Source organism: Nicotiana tabacum, chromosome 10 (assembly GCF_000715075.1).
Source record: "Nicotiana tabacum cultivar K326 chromosome 10, ASM71507v2, whole genome shotgun sequence".
Lineage (NCBI taxonomy): Eukaryota > Viridiplantae > Streptophyta > Magnoliopsida > Solanales > Solanaceae > Nicotiana > Nicotiana tabacum.
In genome coordinates, this window is record NC_134089.1 from 172684869 (window position 1) to 172708353 (window position 23485).

A 23485-nucleotide genomic window follows, 5' to 3' on the forward strand; every position below is an offset into this window, starting at 1 on the left:
TTAATCATGCCAATATGCAGGAGTACATGAGTTTCATCATAACTCCTGAACCACTAATAGGGTACATACTTCATCGTATAGAAACCCTTCAGTTAACGCATTTCAGGAGAACCATAGCAACACGTGACTGAATTTCTATAATCGAAGAAAATATAATCCTCTAGTAGTGGTCTAAACCACCATAACTCTCACACGATCCGTCTGCACACAACATGCCATAATACTCGAATTCCTTCGAATAAAATCAATTACGGAGGTCGTCAAGCCTTGCACGTACCGCCACAAATCACCTGTATAACTTAACCCGCCGAAGGACTGATCATTGCCATCATTATGCCATTTCAACCATTGCTAACTGATCTGACTTATTCTAGTTTACTCTAGACTTTCCTTAGAAATAACAATGGCTCTATTCAAAATATAACAAACTCATTCCACACTTATCCCAAGTGACCCCATTTCACGAGACCACATTGTCTCCAAAACCCATGAACCATCTCATACGTTCCTTGTGCGCATGTTCGCGTCTTCAACCGGTACACCCACTTTGATAATTTCTCTATGAATCCAAAGTTATTCTCTCCCGTTCCTCTAATGCTACACTACATACCTATGATAACATAGAACACTCCAAGCCTCTTTCATAACCTACGGCAAAAGCTCGATACTTAACCATACCACAAACTCGAAATCCTTAGGCACCACACTTTAATTTTGAACCCACTAGGACCATTGTTGAGCGCCACCCACTCTGACTTGTTTCTGAAAATAAACTCCAAGGCTCTGCTAGCACATGAACACCCTCTCAAAGAAGCACCCGACTGAATTACTCTCCTTGTAAATCACCTCTACATAAAGCATAAATCCAGAACCTTCCCATAGCCTGAACATGAAACGATAAGGCCAATTATAGCACACATTCCTCAAATCCTTTGCTCAAATCACCATTGATGTTTTCTTCCCTTAGCCATAATAACCTACCAATATGCCGATAACTAGAAAACTCACAAGTAGATAACTATGCAATTCAATCGTAGGCGGTGAGCCTCTTCCACTTAGCTCGTAGCTACCATTGCATAACTCTAGAACCCACCAAGGTTCATTCTTCCTCTCCGATATGACCTCGTGCTATCGATCCGCCAAATTCCTCAAAATCTTCCAATGATGTTGCACCGAGCACAATTACTATGAAACCAATAAATCGTGTCGGGTCCATGCCCGTTCACCAACTGTACAAGCCTGTTCACCCCCCATTGACTTCAATTAAAGGTGCGACGACATATTCAAATCCAGAGTGATGTTGTATCCTTCTTCACATCAAGCAACTACTTTCCGTCATATACAACCTCCCTTCGCATAGTAGCCAATATGCCAAATTAAGCCCGTAAACCTAGTCACTATCCACCATGAATCCTGAATCTGTCTAAACTTTTCCCAAGCCATGTAGTCATCCTACCATAAAACCCATATGCTACTCTGCCACTCTCCCACTTTGGTCAAACTCACTCCTTTAAGCAACTACTCAGCTCTTGTTTCTTACACCCGACCTTCTAGAAATTTAACCATCGGAAGACACCTCCCACATGACCTTCCTCATCATTTGCTGCCTAGTTGTTGCCTCAAATCAAAATCTATCTCTGTAGCACTTGAACTAATAAATTTCCACCAACTCTAAACCTCTTAGAAGATCATCCATCTCGAGTCATCAACACTAGGAACACCGATTCAATCCTGAACCACCGCACACCACAATCTCTGATAGCCGCTTCTCCGAAACTATTTTATACTACCCTGCCCGAGGGAGATTTGATGAAGAACATAACACTGATGAACTTAACACATTCAATCAAGGGCGACGACACCACATTATTGATGAAAATTCTACCACGCTCAAAAATACCAAGTCTCCTTACCCCATTGATCTAAACCTGAACATTCATAGTTCGATTGCCTTTCCTCTGCCAGAAATAAAATACTGAATCTTTGAATTATGCACTGAGTAAATATCCTTCCAAGTCATTCACTACTTCGATGCATAGACAAGCATCCTACCATTACACCAACACTGTGCGATAACAACACACGAATGGTCATAAAAATCAATGCGAAATCTCAAAACCTTAGGTAGTACTGATACTGAGTTGAAACAACATAACAGCCTTCCGCAAGGCGACGATAATAGTCCAATCAAATACGCAGGGAGAAATATCCTGCACCACATCTGTAGTATCATAATAATTCCTTAATTCTTGATTTTTAACAAGTGCTTCATGTCGCATAAGATCGAGTAGGAAATAAACAAAGGCATAAGCCTCAAAGGAACCAATTACACAATGAGGAATCAAGAAGGGAAGTGCTCCTAACAGCCTCCTAGCCTCTCGAAGATAAGTACAGACATCTCCATACTGATCCGCAAGACTCTACTAGACTTGCTCATGACTCGTGAGACCTAAGTGAACGTAGTGCTCTGATGCCACGTTGTCACGACCCAAAATCCATTAAAGGTTGTGATGGCGCCGGACACCACTGTCAGGCAAGCCAACACAATTAAGTTAATTTAGTTCTCTTATTAATATTTTTGAAATCATAATTTCCTTCAATTAGATAGTAAATGATGAACTTTACAAAGTAAATAATAATGTTTTTAGCAAATTTCAATGCTGAATAGCCCATAATCATCTCAGAACCCGGTGTCACAAGTGCATGAGCATTAACTAGGAAATAAAATAAAATACAACATCTGCGGAATACAAATTTGGATAGGAAAGAAAAATACAATTACTCTGAAGGAGACTATGCTGGCTGCAAATCATAACATGGAATATAACTCACTTAAGTCCCCGCATCAACCATGCTGCTGTGCCCACACGACCACTAGACATACATGTGCTTGTACAACAAAATGTACATCAAGTATAGTATGAGTACGAAAACAATGGGTACCTAGTAAGTATCTAGCCTAACCCTGAAAGAGTAGTGACGAGGGGTTGACACCGACACTCATTAGTGGTCCAATACATTAGGTACAATAAAAAGGTAAATAAATATGAGGCAAAGTAAATAAATGAATTAAATAAGCATAAAACACGTGATACAAATTCACCTCTTTACAATGAACTCAAGCTTCCCATTAGAAATTTCCTCTTTAACCGGAGCACACATATAGGTATAGTGGACCTCATCAAGTAGATTATCATAATTCAAATCCGGAAAGCTCACAGATACATTGGCTTTTTGCCAAATATTACGCACGATTCCATGAGGATATGATATAGGAAATGTCGAGGTGTACGGCCCGATCCAACATAATAATAAAATTGTGCATTGCCGAGGGTCGAACGACACGAACCATATATGCATCTATTAACCTGCCGAGGCGAACGACCCGCTCTCATGAGAGTGTGGTACATAAATCCTGTCGAGGCGAACGGCCCGATCCCATAAGAGTGAAATACATAATCCTGCCGAGGCGAACGACCCGATCTCATAAGAATAAGAAGCTTTAACGGGTCATTGGCCCCACTCACGAATAAACGTGTGAGTTATAATTTCTTTAACAAAACTTTTCAGTAAAAACATATATATATATATATATATATATATATATATATATATATATATATATATATATATATATCGCGGAATCATTTCGTAAGAGGAGTACAATTATTCAATTACTAATCATAAACTCATGAAGTCTCTACGATATCCCGTCTAGTCTCAAGTAGTAATGTAACACAAAGGAATTTAATAGACGAGAGGCTGCTCAAATAGGACAATTATAGCATGATGTGAACCTAATCCTACCCGGATAATAACAGGAATATATCTACGTACGACTCTCGTCACCTAGCACGTACGTAGTCCCCGCAATAAGTATCACACATCAAATTACAATACCTAGGGATAATTTCCACCTCACAGGATTAGACAAGAGACTTACCTCGCTTCGAAGTTCTATAACCAGTTCCAGTGGCACTCTAGCACCTTAAACCGATGCTCAATGATCCAAAACTAGCCAAATAATGTGCAAACAATGAATATATACTCCAATACTCATATCAATTCAATCTATAACAATTTTTCAACTTCGTTCGAAAAGTTGATAAAAATCACCCTCGGTCCCACGTGCCCGGATCCCGAAAATTTTCGAAGATATACTTTATCCATAGCCTTACGAACTCAAATATATAATTTATTTCGAATTTACATGCCCAAATTCGTGGTCAAAATCCAAAAGTAACCAAAACCCCACAATTTCTACTAATTTCAAAATTTAAATCCTTATACAAACCATGTATTTAACTTATAATAAGTGAGAATCACTTACCTTGTGTTTCTTGAAGAAAATCCCTCCTTGAAGCTCTCCAAAATCGCTTCCACTAAGTGAAAAATGGAAGAAAAATGGGCCAAGTCCCGCCTTTAAAGAAACCTCACTGCCCAGCCGACTTCCGCACCTGTGAACCAACAACCACTTTTGCGGCTCTACAAGTGCGTTCAAAATCCCGCTCCTGCGGTCCTCTTCCGCTTTTGCGCTTGCACAAATGCAACCCAAACTCCACACTTGCGGTCTTTCCCCTAACTCCCCCGCTCCACTTCTGCGACTCCTAGGCCGCTTATGCGGCTCCGCACCTGCGGCCAAAACCTAGCAGGTGCGAATACACTAGATATCAACTACCTCAATTCTTCTTCAAATTTCAAATTCGATCCGTTAACCACCCGAGGCCCCTGGGACCCCGTCCAATTATACCAACCTGTTCCAAAACATAACGCCGACCTGCTCGAGGCTATTGATACCTAATTTTTCCCTCATATACTTTTAAATGTACATATATACCTTCAAAATAGTGCATGAGCATCACCAAATATTTTTCCATAATTTTTAAAGGCTTTTAATAAATTTATTCCTGTATTTTATATAAATAATTATTAATTGCATCACAAATAATTTTATAATAATTTTTTATTTAATTTTTTCATCATTTATATCCATATTAAGCTTTAAATATTTTTATATATACTTATTTTGCATCCTAAGGCTAAAATTGCATATTTTGCAATAATAGCCCATATATATGCATAATTACATTATTTACACAAAAATAACTTTTTATATTTTATAATTTTAAGTAATTATTTTAAATCATTTTCATGCACAAGTGATATTTTTGTTATTTATTAATTATTTTTATAAATTATTTACTGATTTAATTGAGTATTTAAAATCTAGCCCTTTTTCTTAATTATTTCGGATCTATACACTACTCATTACCCCAGCCCAATGCATCATCCCAATACCCTAATAACCAATACCCAAATACCCATTAACCCAGACCTATACCCGTTAAAAAACCCGACCCAATTCCCTTTTTTAAAATCACAACCGTTGATCTCTGAAGATCAACAGCTCACAACACCCCAACCCCTTTTAATTATATCCTACCTGGTCTAACCTTAACCCATTTCACCCACTCCATGGCGGTCAAACTCTCTTATCTCCCCCCATTCTCTTCTAAGACCCTAGGGACTCACTCCCATCTCCCCTCTGATTCTAACCCCATAAATGGAATCAACCTATGATTCCTTACCTTATTTGGTCCTATTTCCTTATTGGATACCCGTTCTTTAGTGTTACATAATAGCTTTCCTAAAATGGCAAGCAAATCTGGAGAGATACAAACCAAATTTGGTTCAAAATCTCTAACCTGTTGATTATTTCCGTCTGTGTTCACTCTAACCTCTGTACGTACGAATATTTTCATATATCTTGTGGATTCTTACTTAACCCTAAGGTTAGGGTTTTTAGATCTTTTCGATTCAAACCCAAAACTGGTTTTAACCTTATTTTTTATGTTATTTCATATAAATCTGCTTATTTTTTGTTCAATATTTTAGTTACCCAATTTAGGGTTTCAAATCTTCTTTAATCGAACCAGATCTGGTTTGATTCTATGAATAACCACTGTCTATGTTCATTTTACTAAAATACTTGATTCTTTACCTTTTTATTTTGGGCCCAGATCTGTTTCGATTGTGTATTCTGTAAACATGCTTCTGTCTATGTTCATCCTATGAAGCATGAGACTCTTGCCTTTTATCTCTGTTGATTTTATGGTTTTACCCGAAAATTAGGGTTGAAACATTTTACTGACTTTTGTTTACTCTTTCCTTTCTCGTATAGTACTGATATTTTCCTTATTTTGTTCACCCTACCTTGTTCCTTTACTTCTTTACCTTATTTGCTGATTGATAATTGATTCTATATGACCTTATTCTAAATAGTACTTGCCTGATTACTCGTTAATTGATTGAACACTGACTTCAATTGATTCTGGATTTATTTTCTTTCCCTTTTGTATATGTTTGATTTATTCTCTTATTTGTCTGCCTAATTGAACACCATTTAAATCCTTTCCCCTTTTTCCTTTAGAACAGACTCGAACTTTCATACTCTCACTAAAACTTAGTTCTTTTACTATGATTCTGTGCTCATTATTTTTGGTCTTGGCCGGTTGAAAGCCAAGGCCAAGTGATTCTGGAACTTAACTGGTAAGCCCTAATCCCTTGTCGTTTCATTCTCCATGTTTTTCATAATCAGTGTTACTTGAACAACATGTCTTGAACCTTAATTTTAGCATGATTCTACTTTTTATGCTCCTATGACTCTCTTCTAATCTTATGGTTAATACTGTTAGTTTAAGATTAGTTATTTTGAATAATATGAATCCTCTTATAAGTTATATTAATGTTCAAATTTGTCCGGGCACACTGTTTGTTAATCCTGCACCTGTTTTGAACCTTGCATTCTTAAGATACTACAAGCATGTAATTAGTTAATTTGTTCTAATTTGTTGCTCATGTTCCCTGTCTGTTAATATGTCATGTGATGATCTGACTGCTTTGCCTAAGTTATTTCTGTGATTAAATAATAGTTGTCTTAAATGTCAGCATGCTCCCTTAGTGTAATTAAGTCTCTCTTCTGAATTAACCTATTTGAAACTATGTACTTTGCAAACTTTGATGTTTTCTGAATGCAATTCTGTATTCTAAACCTTGTTTCTTATGAAATCAAACTGTTTTGAAATCTTCCCCTACTCCCTTTTAATATGCTAATTTTTGAAACCTCAATCTTAGTCCCTTAGGATCTTAACCACCCCAGTGTGAGCACTGCTCAGGGTTTACATGAGATTCCTATGAACTCTAACACACTGGGAACTGGTTACCCATCTCTTGTGAATCATCTGCTGAATACATGGTTCTGGTGTGAGCATTGCCCTAGGTCACTGAGGCCCTTTGGAAGTTTGACACACTAGAAACCTAGTTCTATATGTGCTATGAGTGAATCATTCATATTTTGGCTATGTTGTACCTATGAAATGAGCCTCAAAGTTGATTGGTGTGAAGTCCTGGTTCCCAGGTTCAGTTGGGCTTAATGAAGGCTCCCTATAGTTTATCTTACTACTATTATATTCACTTACTCTAGCCTGTAATAAGTTTGTAATAAACAGATTCTGGGGTATATAGTAAAATTGGGAAGGGTCTATATTCTCATTGGACAATCCGGGTAGAAATCCTGCCAATAGGGTTTCATTTGCTCTATTAATCCTATTTTACCTCATCTCTGTTGAAATCGTATGAGTGATGTACTATGCTTGCACATTAGAAATCCTGCCTATAGAAAATTAAATTGTATTAGAAATCCTGCCTATAGGTTGTATTAACTTGTCCAACAAATATATGTTAGCAATCATGCCTATAGGATCTCAATGTTAATCTAACTGTTTTTTCCTTTCTGGAAATGTGCACCATTTCTGCCCGTATTATTGTTCAATAGATACCATGTCTATAGGACTAAAACTGGTTTCAAATGTAGAAATCATGCCTATATGATTTAAATCAATTTAGTAATAGATAATATGCATATAAGACTAAAACCGCTTCTAACTTAGAGATCATGCCTATAGGATTTAAGTCAGTACAGTATTTAGAAATCAAGCCTATAAAGTTAAAATCAGTTCGACATTAGATATCACGCCTATAGTACTCTATCAATTGGCTCTAGGTACAATCACCTTAGTAAATCAATTAAACAATGTGTTTAATAATGATTCTGGATCCAAAATTGCAATTCCTTACTGTCTGAAGTGCCCCGCTATATCACTGAATAAAATCAGTAGGCAAACAATAGGTCTTGACACTCGCATTAACAAAACTGCTTTTGTGAATCACTTTTTCCCGCATAGATATCCCGCCTATAGGACTTTAAATTAAGCATGTCAATTGCGTGCATTTGCTATTTATGTGCAGAGCTTAACATGGGCCCCTATTTGCTTTGTATTTGCAAGGTCCTATTTATTTTTGTTTGACACCTAGTCTTTTACATTTTTGAGTAACCCAGGTGTAGTCTAGAACTATCCCAAATAGAGGTCCTAATACCTCCTGAGCCATAGGTAAGGGACAGGTAGTGCACACGTAGGAAATGAATTAGGATCGACTAGAGCGCTTTAGGTAATAACTTAAAGATAGTAATTGGATAGTAAGGAGATGATAGTCCATGCGCCAAGTACTATGAGTAACACCCCGACTTGATGGAGTTACAAAGTATTGCACGGGGTGATCCTATAAGCTAAAAAACTTAGGACTTCCCTCTCTTATTCCCATTTTAAAATAAATTGAATAGTTGTCCAAATTGCTTTCTCCCCTTTAGACTAATTTGCTTAAGTTCGACTGGGACCTACCGTTGTGGAACTCGAGGGATGCCTAACACCTTCCCCTCGAGGTAATTTTGAGCCCTTACCCGATCTCTGGTGATGTAAACTGGCAACATGAGTTATTTGCTCTAGGTGCCTTAACGCATCTTAATCCGCTAGGTGGCGACTCTTTCAATTCCAATTCCCTACCCTCTCAAAAAGGAGTTGTCCCTGAAATGTCGAAACCCGATTTCGCGAGAAAAGGGGGCGCGGTAGCATGGCTACTCTGCTGGGGATTATCTTTAGGCTCTTACCATTACGAACTTGATCTGCATGAATTAGTCTCTCTAGATAAGCATATTTCTATTATTTTGCTATTATTTGAATATCCCGCTCTTGTTCTCCTTTTTATTGTTACATGTACATCCTTTTCCCAATTTCCCCTTTATATGAACTCATATGCAACTCTTCATTTAATTACAATATGTGTTCACTTGTTCTCAATTTTCAATTTTGTTATATCATGTCTCTCCCCAACCCTTACCCTTTTTGTATACGGCAAAATCGGAGGAGCCAATTTCTTGTTGTTAAGGCATTTCGGAAGGTCACCTCGGAGGTTCGAGACCGCAGACTGAGTACTCTCTCTCGTGGGTCGTCGACACTTGAACTTAGGATAACGACGATTTAGGTAATGGTAGAAATGGGAAGCTCCCTAGGCGCACAACTAGGACTGACAGGGCCTAGTGGGCTACTCTAAGACCCAAATCAGGATGTCATTTGGTTGTCACATCTCCGTATCTTTGTAATTAATGCTTATTGTACTATGATAAATTTTCCCCTCCTATATAAAGGGGATCCTTGACACTTTGTAAGGGGTTGTTGCTTCAGTTACTCCACACAAAATATACAAGAACATTCTATTTGCTCTCTAACATATTCCCTTGATATTATTGCTTTCATTTATTATCTTCATACTTTTTCTTCATTTATTTCTTATCATTGGCCATAAAGAGCCTCCGTTAATTTTAGTATAACTATTTGTCACATTTCAACTGCCTTCGATAGTTCGTAGTCGAGCTCCGGAATCGACCTCGAGACCCCGAATCCACAAGCTTGAGGCCCCTATAATTGGCCCAACGGTTTGATTATCGCCCTATCCTTAACACTTATTTCATTTCTAAGTCTCACAAACATAACATCAACTGCTTTACAACTAGCATAAAAATAGATCACATATTTTTAGAGTCTCATCAACAAATTTAATTGTTATTACCATTTTAACGGTAACCAGTTTGGTGCCCACTATGGGGCTAAAAATAATAGTGATTATTTTCTTGCTGGTTTTACTACATAACACAAGTTATCTTTCACGCTTTTTCTTGTCCAAGATCTTCGATTTTAGGTCGAAATGTCTAACTCGGTAAATGCAAGTGAAAACAACAATCTTGAGGACCACGGGGAAAACGGTGTGGTTGTTCCAGGTGTTGGTGTGCCATCACAAAACCCTGGGAATGCACCAGAGCCAGTCCCTGTGGACGCGGTCTCACGCGACTTCCAACACATCGACATAAGCTCCCACACTGATAGGAGCGTGCACCAAAGGGATTAATAAGAAGCTCAGAAAACCCCAACTAGGGAAGAACGGGAGGTAGCCTTCATGTTATCTTTGAAATGTTGCAGGCACAACAACTGGCTATTGCTCAGCTGCAAAGTCACCATAAAACTCCTAGCACGGTAGCATCGAGGACATCTCCCCCAACTAAACAGGTACCAGAGAGATCATGAAATAACACGTCGATGACCGATCCCGTCATCGTAAAAATGCTCGAGGACCTCACCAGGAGGATCGAATGAGGCGAGAAGATGATAAAAGCCAACGACAAAAAGGTCAAGACCTACAACTCCAAGGTCGACCAAATTTCGGGTGCACCCCCTATCCTGAAAGGTGTGGATTCGAAGAAGTTCATACAAAGGCCGTTCCCCGAGGAAGCGGCCCCGAAACCCATTCCAAAGAAGTTCAGAATGCTAGAACTCCCAAAGTACAATGGGACCTTAGACCCCAATGAGCACGTCACTGCTTACACTTGCGCCGTGAAGGGTAACGACATAAAGGACGATGAGATCGAGTCCGTCTTACTAAAGAAATTCGGGGAAACACTCTCAAAAGGGGCCATGATGTGGTATCACAACCTAGCTCCTAACTCCATAGACTCATTTGCCATGCTAGCAGACTTCTTCATAAAAGCATATGTCAGTGCCATCAAAGTAGCAATGAGAAATCCGACGTCTTCAAGATCAAGCAAAGGGAGAACGAGATGTTGCGAGAATTCGTATCTCGCTTCCAAATAGAACGGATGGAACTACTGCTAGTCTCCGACGATTGGGCAGTGCAGGCTTTCACTCAAGGTCTAAATGAACGCAGCTCGATGGCTTCACAACAGTTGAAAATGAATTTGATCGAATATCCCGCTGTGACCTGGTCGGACGTTCACAACTAATAATAGTCGAAGATCAGGGCCAAAGACGACTAACTGGGAGTCCCTTCGGGCTTAGTATACCCAAGCAGGCTCCCAACGAAGGAACCAAAGCCAAACAAAGAAAAATATCAGCCATACATCGAAGATAGGAGGAACGCCTCGAGACGCAACCCACCTCGCAATGATCGAAGGATAGACCGAGGATAGGATCTCCGGGGACTCATCAATAGAGCCAGATTCGATAGGAACGCGGGGCCAATAGGGGCACCTCACTTATTAGAATACAACTTCAATATCGATGTATCAGACTTCGTGTTCGCCATCAATAAAATCAGAGACGCCAAGTGGCCCAGGCCTGTACAGTCGGATCCTTCACAAAGGAATCATAACTTAGTGTGCGAGTTTCATAGCACGCACGACTACAAGACCGAGAATTGCCATCAACTCGAGAGGAGGTAGCTCAACTACTTAACAAAGGTCACCTTTGGGAATTCCTTAGCGACCGAGCCAAAAATCAGTTCCGAGAAAGAAAGGCGGCCAAGAAGAACGAAACAAATGAGCCACAACATGTCATCCACATGATTTTGGGAGGCGTCGATGCCCCACAGGAACCCGTGATAAGAAGGACATAAATATCCATCACCAGAGAAAAGCGAACCCGGGGGTATATACCTGAGGATGCCCTCACATTCAGTGAAGAAGACACCGAGACCTTGTCTCAACCTCACAGCGATGCATTGGTAATCTCTTTCCTTGTAAATGTTTTTCAAATAAAACGTGTACTCGTGGATATAGGTAGCTCGACCAACATTATCAGGTCGAGGGTGATAGAGTAGCTCGGACTGCTTGACCAAATTGTTCCCACCACTCGAGTCCTCAACGGATTCAACATGGCAAGTGAAACAACAAAAAGGAGAAATCACCCTCCCAGTCACCGAGGATGGCACGACCCAAAATGCTAAATTCCATGTCATCGAAGGAGACATGAGGTACAAAGCCTTGTTCGGATGGTCGTGGATACACTGCATAAGAGTAGTACCATCCACTCTCCACTAAATGATGAAATTCCCAACAAAGGATGTGATTAAAATCATCTACGAGGAACAGCATGCGGCAAGGGAAATGTTCGCGGTGCACAACGTGGCACCGGCACCAATACCTCCGCCCGCAAAAGAGCCAAAGGGTAATCAAGTCACGTCTTTGATTAAGCCCTATTAAATAAAGCAAAGGAACGTACTGCACCCTCATCTCGAGTAACTAGGACATATCAGTCCTCGAACTATCGTTGACACTCACACTAAGGTATAACTATCTCCCTTTTCATTTCATATTTCATACTAAACCCTATGCAGGCGCCCGATCGAAGCAGTCAGAGCACTAACCTAGCTCGAAGACCTTAAGGTTTTAAAGCATCCGTTACCGGTAAGGTTTTAACGAGGCAACGTCCGCATGCTACCTAAGGGAGACTCAATAAGTATTCGAGGCTTCTTTTGCAACCAATCTCGAACACTGGGGGGCATCCCCCCGGAACGCCATCCACTTAGAAAAGCCAAGAAACGCTAAATGGGGTCCCAATAGGAAAATGATATACCGGGCCAAACGATTGAACGAACTGTGTCCGTATATCCGGGCCCTCAACGGCGAAAACATGTACACTTGTACCAAATAATTGAAGAATATCTTTTATCGAAGCATATCACACTCCAAAAGAAGCTCAGAACCTCCGCCGAAAACGTCCCAAACACTCAGGCACTGGCGCCAACGATTCAACACCTGAACGACCTCCAGGTCGGGACTCCAAATTCATAAGCCCTCAGATGAGGCAACATGAAAATCGCGAAACATCTCCAATGCTGAAAGTACCCTGAATACTCGGGGACTGGCATCAAAATCTCAAAAAACACACGAGCTCAGGGTCGAGATCTCCAAAATTGTATGCCCTCAATGAGGCAATACAAAGTTTGCAAATAATTGCTCCCGAGTCAAGAAACTCTCGATGACTCGGGGACTGCCGTCAAGCGCCACCTCCATCGACTTATCATAACCCGAGGCCATAAGACCCCGAGCGGGCAGACTCGGTCTCGTAAGACTTACATAAGGCAGCAACTATATCTGTAAGACCTCAAGTAAGGCATGAACAATACTTGTACAAAGTATCCAAAACTGTAAGACCTCAATGACATGTAAAACTTTTAAGACCTTACTAAAGGCATAAACTCGATCCCAAAGTATCGGCTATATATCGAACTTGTAAGACCCCTAAAAAGGCATACCCTTGATATAAATGCCGAAACTACTTCACTCAGGACCCAAAAGCTCTGGTCAAACATAAGTGATTCCAGTCACATGGCTATACCAGCCGAACTAACATGACTCGGGGATGCTCGACTATCTCTACAAAATCATAGGCCTTCAATTACTTCAATTCTACTTTGAAAAGAACCAGTTAAACAGGCTACCCTCGATGCATGCAAAAGAGCTTCGACTATGTCAGGTCCTAAACATCAACTTCGAGATACTCAACCTCCAAGCCAAACCTCCTGAGGTGCTCGATAATCACCATATAACAACTCACAATTGAGGTTTTTTATTAATCCATCGAAGAGTCAGACAAACACTATTTATCCTTATCGAGGGAAAAATAAAGCCAATAAAAGGTCGCATTGACCAAGAGTGTAAGAGTCGTAGTCTCCAGCCTAATGAGCCCTAGGGCCATATACATAAAAGGCTGCATCGGCCCAAGGTATAAGAGCCATTGTCGCAAGCCCACAAAAATACAAAACTTGAGGGTCAAATGAGCTCAAGTTGTAACCCGATTCGGAGACTGAACCTAAAATAGTTAACTAAATATGCCCAAGAGCAAGGCGTAAGAGCCACCGTCGCTAGCCTACACTAAAAGGCCACATCGGTCCAAGGCGTAAGAGCCATTGTCGCCAGCCTACATACACTAAAAGGTCGCATTGACCAAAAGAGTAAGAGCCACCGTCGCCATCCCACACTAAAAGGCTGCATCGGCCTAAGGCGTAAGAGCCATTGTCACCAGCCCACATACACTTAAAGGTCGCATCGACCAAAAGTGTAAGAGCCACTGTCGCCAGCCTAAATTTCAGCCACTCGTAGGTCAAATAAGCTCGAGTCGATATCCGAATTGGGGACTGAGGCCCGAAATGGGTGGCCTAAATATGCCTACGAGCAAAAGTACGTAAGAGCCTACGAGCCAACCTAATGAGCCCCAGGGCCATATCACGACTCTAAGGATTCCCACCAACTCGAAAACTAGTTCACCTGGACAAATTCAAGACAGAAAGAGATACAAAGGAAATAAAGCTGCGAGGTTTTCTTTCATACAAATATGCGAAAAAGCACAATCTTCATCTACAAACATGCTATAAAAGTGCTACGTACAGACAACGACATTTATGCCCCCCCGGGGGGCTATGGCCTGCCGGCCTCATCTTTACTTTCTTCGGCATCGGGCAAAAGCAACCGAGCATCATGCTTGTCCGCCCTTGCTAGCGTCAATTCTTCCAAGAGGGCGAAACCCCTAGCACGGATCACCTCGAGGGTCTTTATTCGAGACTTGCAACGAGCATATTCTTCAATCCTCCCCTCGTAGTCGAGGATCCTTCTTAGCTCATTTTGAGCATCGACAACATCCTTCAATAGATCGCCATCTCCTGGTCAGCTTTGGTCCGGCTCATTACAGCTCCAGCTCGGGCATCAACGATCTCAGCCCTGACCCTCGAAAGCTCGGACTCGAGATTCGCAATCATTTCTATCTGAATTGAAGCATTATCATGAGCTAAGCGAAGTTGAGCTTCAAAAGTAGGAACTTTAGCCAGAGCGTCCTTCCCCTCTAAAGCCTGAGCCTCTGTCCGAGCTTTTAGCTTATCATGCTCATGCCTGGACCGGCCAACTTCATCTCAATGGCGCTCCAGGGCCTCCGTCTTTTTCTGCAACTGAAATAAACTAAGCGTTAGCCTCAGGAACCAGGAGGCAGAATGCACGCTCACCCAGGACATAAAATTACCTGCTCTTTCAGGTGGTTCTCGTAATTCAAGCTCTGGCCCACCTCATACTACACGTGTACCAACTCAACTTCCTTTTCATCACAAAGGAGCTTAAGGGATCTCTCCTCATCTAGAGATTTTCTTAGCCTGGCTTCACAATGAAGCAACCCAGACTTAAGCTTGTCGAATGCCTGCAAAAGAAAACCCAATAAGGAAGGGAAGGCGCGAAGCTCGAATGACTTATGCCAAAACTCATCATAAAGTGAAGCCGCTGGGATTCCTCAAAGGCCGAGCGCACACCTGCCAATCCAGTTCCTTTAGCCCTGAAAGAGTCGACTCCGATCGAAGTGCGGTCGCTCGGTGTATGCGACCTTGGGTTTCTAGTATCTCCCGAACTATTGTCGGCGGAAAAGGAAGGCGACATCAATGGAGAAACCCTCTTTCCAGAACCAGGAACCACGAACACGGCAAGCTCGAACGATTCTTTCGCCCCGAGGCCTCGGTCTTGTTTTGCCTTACTTTGAGCGCCATCGCCTGTAAATGCATCTCTCACTTATTGTTGACGTTCTTCAGCTCAGTAGTTGGCAACCCTTCCCCCTCCCCAGAGAAGCGCGGCCTCACCTCGAAAGGCTCTCCAATGCCGACAATAAGAAAATTAATACGCATGAAGGGAAAATGCTTCTCCATATGAAAGAAGGGAAAGGAAAAAATAGCACAACACTCACTATGATGTTTTGCTTCCCATATGCCCCGAGACAAAACTCGCCACTTGAATTCGTCATGGGTCGAGTGGGTCGCCAACTTTTAGACCCAATCCGACAAATCGGGAACGTCGCCCGGCGCCCATGAAACCACTGCAGAAAAAGAAAGGAGGGCACGATTATGAAACCAGTTCTCGCTATAGGCAAAACTGAGAAGGCACGAAATACACCGCTTACGTGTATAATTCCATTCCTCGGGGAATGGCATAAGCTACACGGGGATAATGTTAGTAGTCCACACTCGGATGAAGCGACTCATCCACCCCCGGTCTCCATATTCCTCATCATCAATAACGAAGGGCGTGGTCGATCAGCATTGCAAGGTTAGTAGACCTCGATGGTGAAAGGGCCGATACAGCCTAACAAGATGACTGAGCGTAAATTCAAGCCCCGCCTTCTCTCCAAAAAATCTCACCATCAATACCATTCGCCAAAATGATAGATGGATCTGTGCCAAGGTAACCCGATACTCTGAGCAGAAAGCAAGCACAACCTTATCAAGAGGGCCCAATGTGAAAGGATATGTGTACACATTCAAGAACCCATCGGCACGATCCGTGACGCCCTCACCCGGGGAAAATGCCTATAAAACCGCTTTCTCCCCCCATCCGCAGTCTTTTCTCACTAACTCAAGATGCTCTTCGCTTATCAAAAAAGCAGTCTTCAAGGTGTACTCTTGTGGAACTCTCCCCTCCCTGTCGGACAGACCCCGGCATAGCAACCATGGCTATGACAAAATTAGAGAACCAAAGCGGGAATATGTGCGAGTGCGTTAGTGCTGAAGTAACGAAAGGCTAGCGCAGAAAAAGAAGGGTAACTACTTAAAATGGTGGGATATCCAAAAAAGAGCAGAAACAACCTTACATATATATACATGGAAAAAACGGCGACGATCCGCCTGCCTCAAAGCCGATTAGAAATGCTGAACGATGTCAGCTTTGCTAGTCCCGAGGGGGTACCCGACCTCGAGGACCTTCATCAGGGAGAAGTTAGGCTCCAGGAAGCCAAAAGTGCCTTCGCTAGTCCCGAGGAGGTACCCGATCTCGAGGACCTTCATCAGCAAGAAGTTAGGCTCTAAAAGGCCCACCATGTTACCATCAGTCCAAAGGTGGTACCCGACCTCGAGGACCTCTATCATAATAAGGTTAGGCTCCAGGAAGCCAATAATGTCTTTGCCAGCCCCGAGGTGGTATTCGACCTCGAAGATCTCCATTAAACAAAAGTTAGGATTTAAAAGTCCAACAACGTCATCGTGAAACCCAAGGTGGTACCCGACCTCGAGGATCTCCATCAAACAAAAGTTAGGCTTTAAGAAGCCAACGACATCATCGCCAGCCCCGAGGTGGTATCCGACCTCTAGGATCTCCATATAAAAGAAGTTAGGCCCCAGGGAGCCATTGGCATCATCACAAATCCCGAGATGGTACTCGATCTCGAGGACCTCCTTCGAGAAATAAGTTAGGCTTCAGGAAGCCTTTAACAACATTGCAAATATCAACTAAAACCGGACAGTCCCTCATCTGGGACCTATCTACACACCGTAAGGTTACATACATTAAGTTCAAGACAATTCTCCAAATGCCCCGAGTCAACCCTCACTCGAGGACTGCTCTCGAAGGTCTAAAGGCTAACTCTCAGTTTAGGGGTACTTCCATCCGACTCAAAGTAAGGATCATGATGATCCGAGCTTATCGGTTCAATCCAGGTTTGGCCTGAGCAACGGCAAAGGATTCTGTGGGAAGCCATTTTTATCAACCAAAAGTCAGAAAGAATACTCGCTTTTGGGTTCGATATGGGCACTAACCGATAGAGTGAAGCACTCAGAGTCTCAGTAAACATAAATGAAAGGGAGCATAGCAAGCATCGAAGACAAAATTGAAGAAATATCTTTGTATTCATGGACATTCAATTACAAAAGCCCACGAGGGTTCCTTACACATGATTACAAAAGCCCACGAGGGGTCCTTACATAGAAACAAAGAAGTGAAAGGGTACACATGTAGTAGAAGCCTAGAACCTAGTCTACTATGGAAGGTTCATCTCCGATAGCAGCATCTCCGAGCACTACCTCCTCGAACATGCATCAACGACGGTGATACCTTCGACCTCCACCTCCTCTAGGTTCCCATATCAATCCCATAGAGCAATATTTCCGAGGGCGAAGATGAAGAAGAGGAAAGTGTTACATCTCGCGTTTTCCTACATTAAAATTTAATTTTCAGTTAACCGACGTAGACTTGGGGATGAGATCATCTTGACGTTAACGTACTTATACTATTTATAACAAGCGATAAATAAGTGTTATGAAGGATAAAGGGGTACACGGATTAAAGAAAATGAGTTTCATTGAAAGTGGTCAATTTGGAATAAAATACGGGCCGAGCGATAATACCCGATAATTATAAACTATTACCATGCAAGGTACCATATGACCACAGTAGTATAATATATAAATTATATATGAAGTATTTTTAAAAATAAATAGAACTTTAAGTAATTTGTGGTAATTTTTGAATTATACGGGTAATTGATTAATTACCGGATAATAAAACATTACCCAGTTAACTAATAAGTGGATAAAAATTAACAAAATCACCCCCAAGAGAAACGTGGAAGCCCCCCCCCCCTTTTGGTTAAAGGTGACTCATTGTGTCATAAAAGTTTCAAAAGGCTAATTTTACAAGTCTTATCAAGGAAGACTCTTGTGAGCCTTATCCAAGTATTTTGTCTTTGGTTTTTAAACCAAAAACGTGAGAAAGGCAAGAGTATTATCCAAGAATTTTGTCTTTGGTTTTAAACCAAAAATGTGAGAAAGCAGAATCATATTCGTTAAAATTTCAAGCATTCAACAATTCAACTCACAACCAACATTTCGTTCAAAAATGTTAGAAGCAGAATAAATTCGTCCAAGATTTCAAGTTCGTCCAAGTGTGAATTTCGTCCATATTTTGCAGAAGAAGATTCGTTCAAATAATTTCAGGAACAAGTATGTTAAGCCCCCCCCCCCTTCTTTCTTTTGGCATGGTCCAAATTATACAGAAGAAACCAGATAACACATGGTTTTCATAAATTACTCTATTCATAGAAATATTAGGGGTATCTATATTCTTGATTTCCCATGTGAATTATTATTGTTACCTCCTATTCATGGGTTCCAGAAAAATATGTATTTGATAAAGTTAATTCGAAAGGCATATTAATTTTTATGGCATTCCGAGAAAATCTTATTAACGCATTTCTTATACATTTCATGCATTTATACATGTATATTGACCCATGACCAAATAGCGTTATATACGCGTATATATATATATATATATATTATATTTATATGGGATACGAGAAAAAGGTTACGACGTTATATACACACCACCACCTGATCAGCGGGTATATGATGATGATGTTGCCCACAGTGGCTGAAATATGACTCAACCGACATTATATATGCGTATATATGTATGTATATGTATATGGGATATGGTAAAAGGCTACGGCGTTATATACGCACCACCACCTGATCAACTGGTATATGTTGATAATATGCCCACAGTGGCCGAGACGATATGATGGGATGCCCTCAGTTGCTTAATGATATTTGTACACTCATACCTATGCATGACACGACATTTATATGCATGTGCATAATGTTATAAACTTTTTAGAATTTTCAAAGTTATTCAGATTTAAAGACATGTTTCTATATTCCACGTTTCATCTATGTCTGTTACGTACTAATTTTCATGCCTTACATACTCAGTACATTTTTCATACTGACGCCCTATTTCATGGGGCCTGCGTTTCATGCCCGCAGGTGCAGGTAGGCAAGCTGATGGTCCACCTTCTTAGGATCCCTGATCAGCGAGAGTTGGCGTGCTCCATTTGATCCAGAGTAGGCAGCTCAGTCCCGTCTTTGTACAATTATATTTCTATTAGAGGTCTGTGGAGAGTATATCTAGTTGGGTTGTATATGGCCTTGTCGGCTTTCAGTTTTGGATGTATAGTTGTCTATAGCAGCCTTGCCGGCTCGCCTACTGTATCCTGCATGTATACGTACTTATTCCATGATGGAAGGTTTCCTTTATGTATTTTATTTTCGTAATGCAACCGATATTATCCAGGTTCATATCTTAGACACATGTGTAGGGGTGTTTGATAGGTAGGACTCATGCACCCATCATGGCCTATCGGTTTGGGTCGTGACAGAAAGTGGGAAGGCAAAGAAGAGGAAAGTGATACAGAAAAGGCAGAAAAAAGAGACATAGCCCGCCGAAGTCAAAGGTTGAAGATTCGGCGGGCCTCAACCCTACTCGCACGGCCGCTCCAAGTCCGCCTTCCAAGACATCGTGTCGTGCGAGCTTAATGGCCGATTGGCGCCATTTTATCCCTTTGGAAAAAACCCATAGGATGAAGTGCCACACCAGGCCAACTGAGCAGTGGTGTATAGTCCGAACACTCCGAGTAGCGGTGTAGAGTCCAAATGTCCTCCTAAGTCAAAATAGGTCGACACCCTTTATCTCGTCACCTCAATCCAACGACGACAGCAGTGATAGCCGTAAAAATAACAACAACTACGTGATAGTATAATCTCGCTCAACATAGGAAAGTCCATGTAAAAGGCCATGGCGTGGCTGATAAGAACGCCACCATAAGATCTTAAAGCTAGAGACCCCAAACTTGGCGGGTAGTAATGGAGAAGGATAATGAGAATGAGAAGAAAGAGATGGAAAGATGTTAAAAAGCACTTGGATAAAAAGATAGTATGGAAAGGCCCCCATTTATAAGGGATGATAATGTGGCCAACAATGCCTTTGAAAGATGGATCGACAGGCGCAATCAATGCGTTATTGGAAACTGAGTCGACGATAGTACTATCGCTCTGAAGAATGGGAATCGGCAGAGCATTGAATGACACTGAAAATATAAGTCCATGAGATGCCCCAGCTATCTCAAAGGCTTAGGTCACAAGTTGATACCATCAGTATGACACCAGCATAGGGAGATCGAAGAGTCGGATGTCAAAATCGTTTCTTGCCGCTCTTCTCTAAGAAACGTAGGGACTATACGGATACGACAAAATTGGAGGAGCCAATTTCTCGTTGTTAAGGCATTTCGGAAGGTCACCTAGAGGTTCGAGACTGCTGACCGAGCACTCTCCCTCAAGGGTCGTCGACACTCGAACTCAGGATAACGACGATTTCGGTAATGGTCGAAATAGGAAGCTCCCTAGGCGCACGGCTGAGACTGACAAAGCCTAGTGGGCTACTCTAAGACCCGAATCAGGGTGTCATCTAGTTGTCACATCTCCGTATATTTGTAATTAATTCTTATTGTACTATGATAGTTTTTCCCCTCCTATATAAAGGGGATCCTTGCCACTTTGTAAGGGGTTGTTGCTTCAGTTACTCCACATGAAATATACAAGAACATTCTATTTGATCTCTAACATATTCCCTTGATATTATTGTTTTTATTTATTATCTTCATACTTGTTCATCATTTATTGCTTATCATTGGCCATAAAGAGCCTCCGTTAATTTTATTATAATTGTTAGTCGCATTTCAACTGCCTTCGATAGTTCGTAGTCGAGCTCTGGAATCAACCTCGAGGCCCCGAATCCACAAGCTCTAGGCCTTGATAATTGGCCCAACGGTTTGATTATCACCCTATCCTTAACTCTTATTTCATTTCTAAGTCTCACATACATAGCATCAACTGCTTGACAACTAACATAAATATAGATCACGTATTTTTACAGTCCCATCAACAAATTTAATTGTTATTACCATTTTCATGGTAAACACTTTTATTTGCTTTGTTATAATTCCTTTATTTCACAAACTAACTTCTTCCCTATTTTTCTTTCCTTTATGTCTTTACGTTCATTCAATACTGCATTTATTTTCAAACATGTGAAAATAGTTGACAATGTGTTAATTTTTTTTGCACAAAGCATGCTCAACATCATATTTCACTCGTGCATACTAATACATAGCGGCACTTGATGAGTGTCCGCGCTCTTCTTGAAATCACCCTTTAAATTCGGAAAGGCGTATTTGTGGTAAAACTACTCGATCAGCGGTGCAATCGACAGTTCCGTGCCTTTACCTCTCAAGTTGTCGGCTTGAGGGTACCAGTCTAGTCTTCTATAGAAACCTTACTCTGATAATAACTGTACATGTATCATGATCAAACCTAGCCTGGGTTAATTTGTTGTCCGCATAATAACCCTCTAAGAAAAAGCTTGTCCAAAGTCCACCGAAATTTCCATAATCCCAACGAGCGCAACCACGATATGTGCATTATTTGGAGAGATAAATGTCGACATGCTAATTGTTAATGTGTAAGTAGTTGAATCCGGTGGGGGCAAGGGTCTAACTCTGTTTATTTTTGCAGAAAATGAGGCACGAAGTCCCCAAGTTTGGCATGGTCCGAAATATACCACCGTTATTGCTTGATTGGTGGTAAACCTTTCGCCAAGCAATAAAAATCACGTAAAAAGGGTTCTTGGAAACTTACCCTCCTTGTTGGACATCCAGCCAAACAACATGCTGATCGAGGCTGCTACTATGTTCTGGGACGGAAAAAGGGTTGTATTCCGTTTTGACAATATAGAAATTACTCTTCTTTTGGAGGAAATAGGAGGATTCACTGGATTACCATGGGATAGTCTCGGTTTACTAGTACTAGAAAACCGCACTACTAGGGGGTTTCTGAAGATGATGGGTCTGAGAAAGAATGACGACTTGGAATGCCTGAAGAAGTCCTACATACCCTTCGACTTCCTCTATGAACGATACAGATACAGCAAATCTTACTATATTTTTCATGACGAATTCTCCATCACTTCCATGGGTTGGACTCATCGTAGGGTTCTTGTATTCATCGTCTGCTTTTTAGGTATGATAGTGTTTCCAAGCCAAGGGGACAGAATTCACACCAGGTTGGCTATGATAACTAAAGCTTTAATGGAGGGAGTTGAGGGAAAACCAATACTATTGTTCTGATGATTGTATCAGAAATATACCGGGCTCTGGATCGTTGCAAGAAAGGATTCAAACATTTTGAGGGTTGTAACTTGCTGCTGCAGATTTGGTTGTTAGAACATCTTCAGAGGGGCTAATACTGCCAAGAGTTTCCACGGAGACCATGAAATGATCACATAACTTTCCACCATCCGAAAAGAATGACCTTTATTCTAGACAGGTTTGCACAACCAGAGAATGCTACAGAATGTGCATAATTTTTCAGCAATTTGACCAAGGACAAAGTTCACTGGATGTTCGAGTGGTTCCCCATTAACGAATTCATCATCAGATCCAGGGATGTTCCACATTTGGTGTCGATTGGGTTAAGGGGAATACATCCCTATGTTCCTATCAGAGTCATGAGACAAGCTGGTAGAAAATAAGTCATACCACAATTCTCCAAAATGAGTCATCATAGAGTCGATTTTCAGGATGACGCCATTCCATACAAATGTGAGGCCCAACATATGTGGCATTTGAAAATTATCATTGAAAAGGATACCATCGAGCCAGATCGATAT

At 41.3% G+C, this 23485-nt stretch overlaps 1 pseudogene; it reads left to right on the forward strand.

The window, feature by feature from the left end:
- Positions 1 to 22943, forward strand: part of LOC107782746 (GDSL esterase/lipase 4-like) — a 32370-nt pseudogene extending 9427 nt beyond the window's left edge.
- Positions 22944 to 23485: the final 542 nt, after the last annotated feature.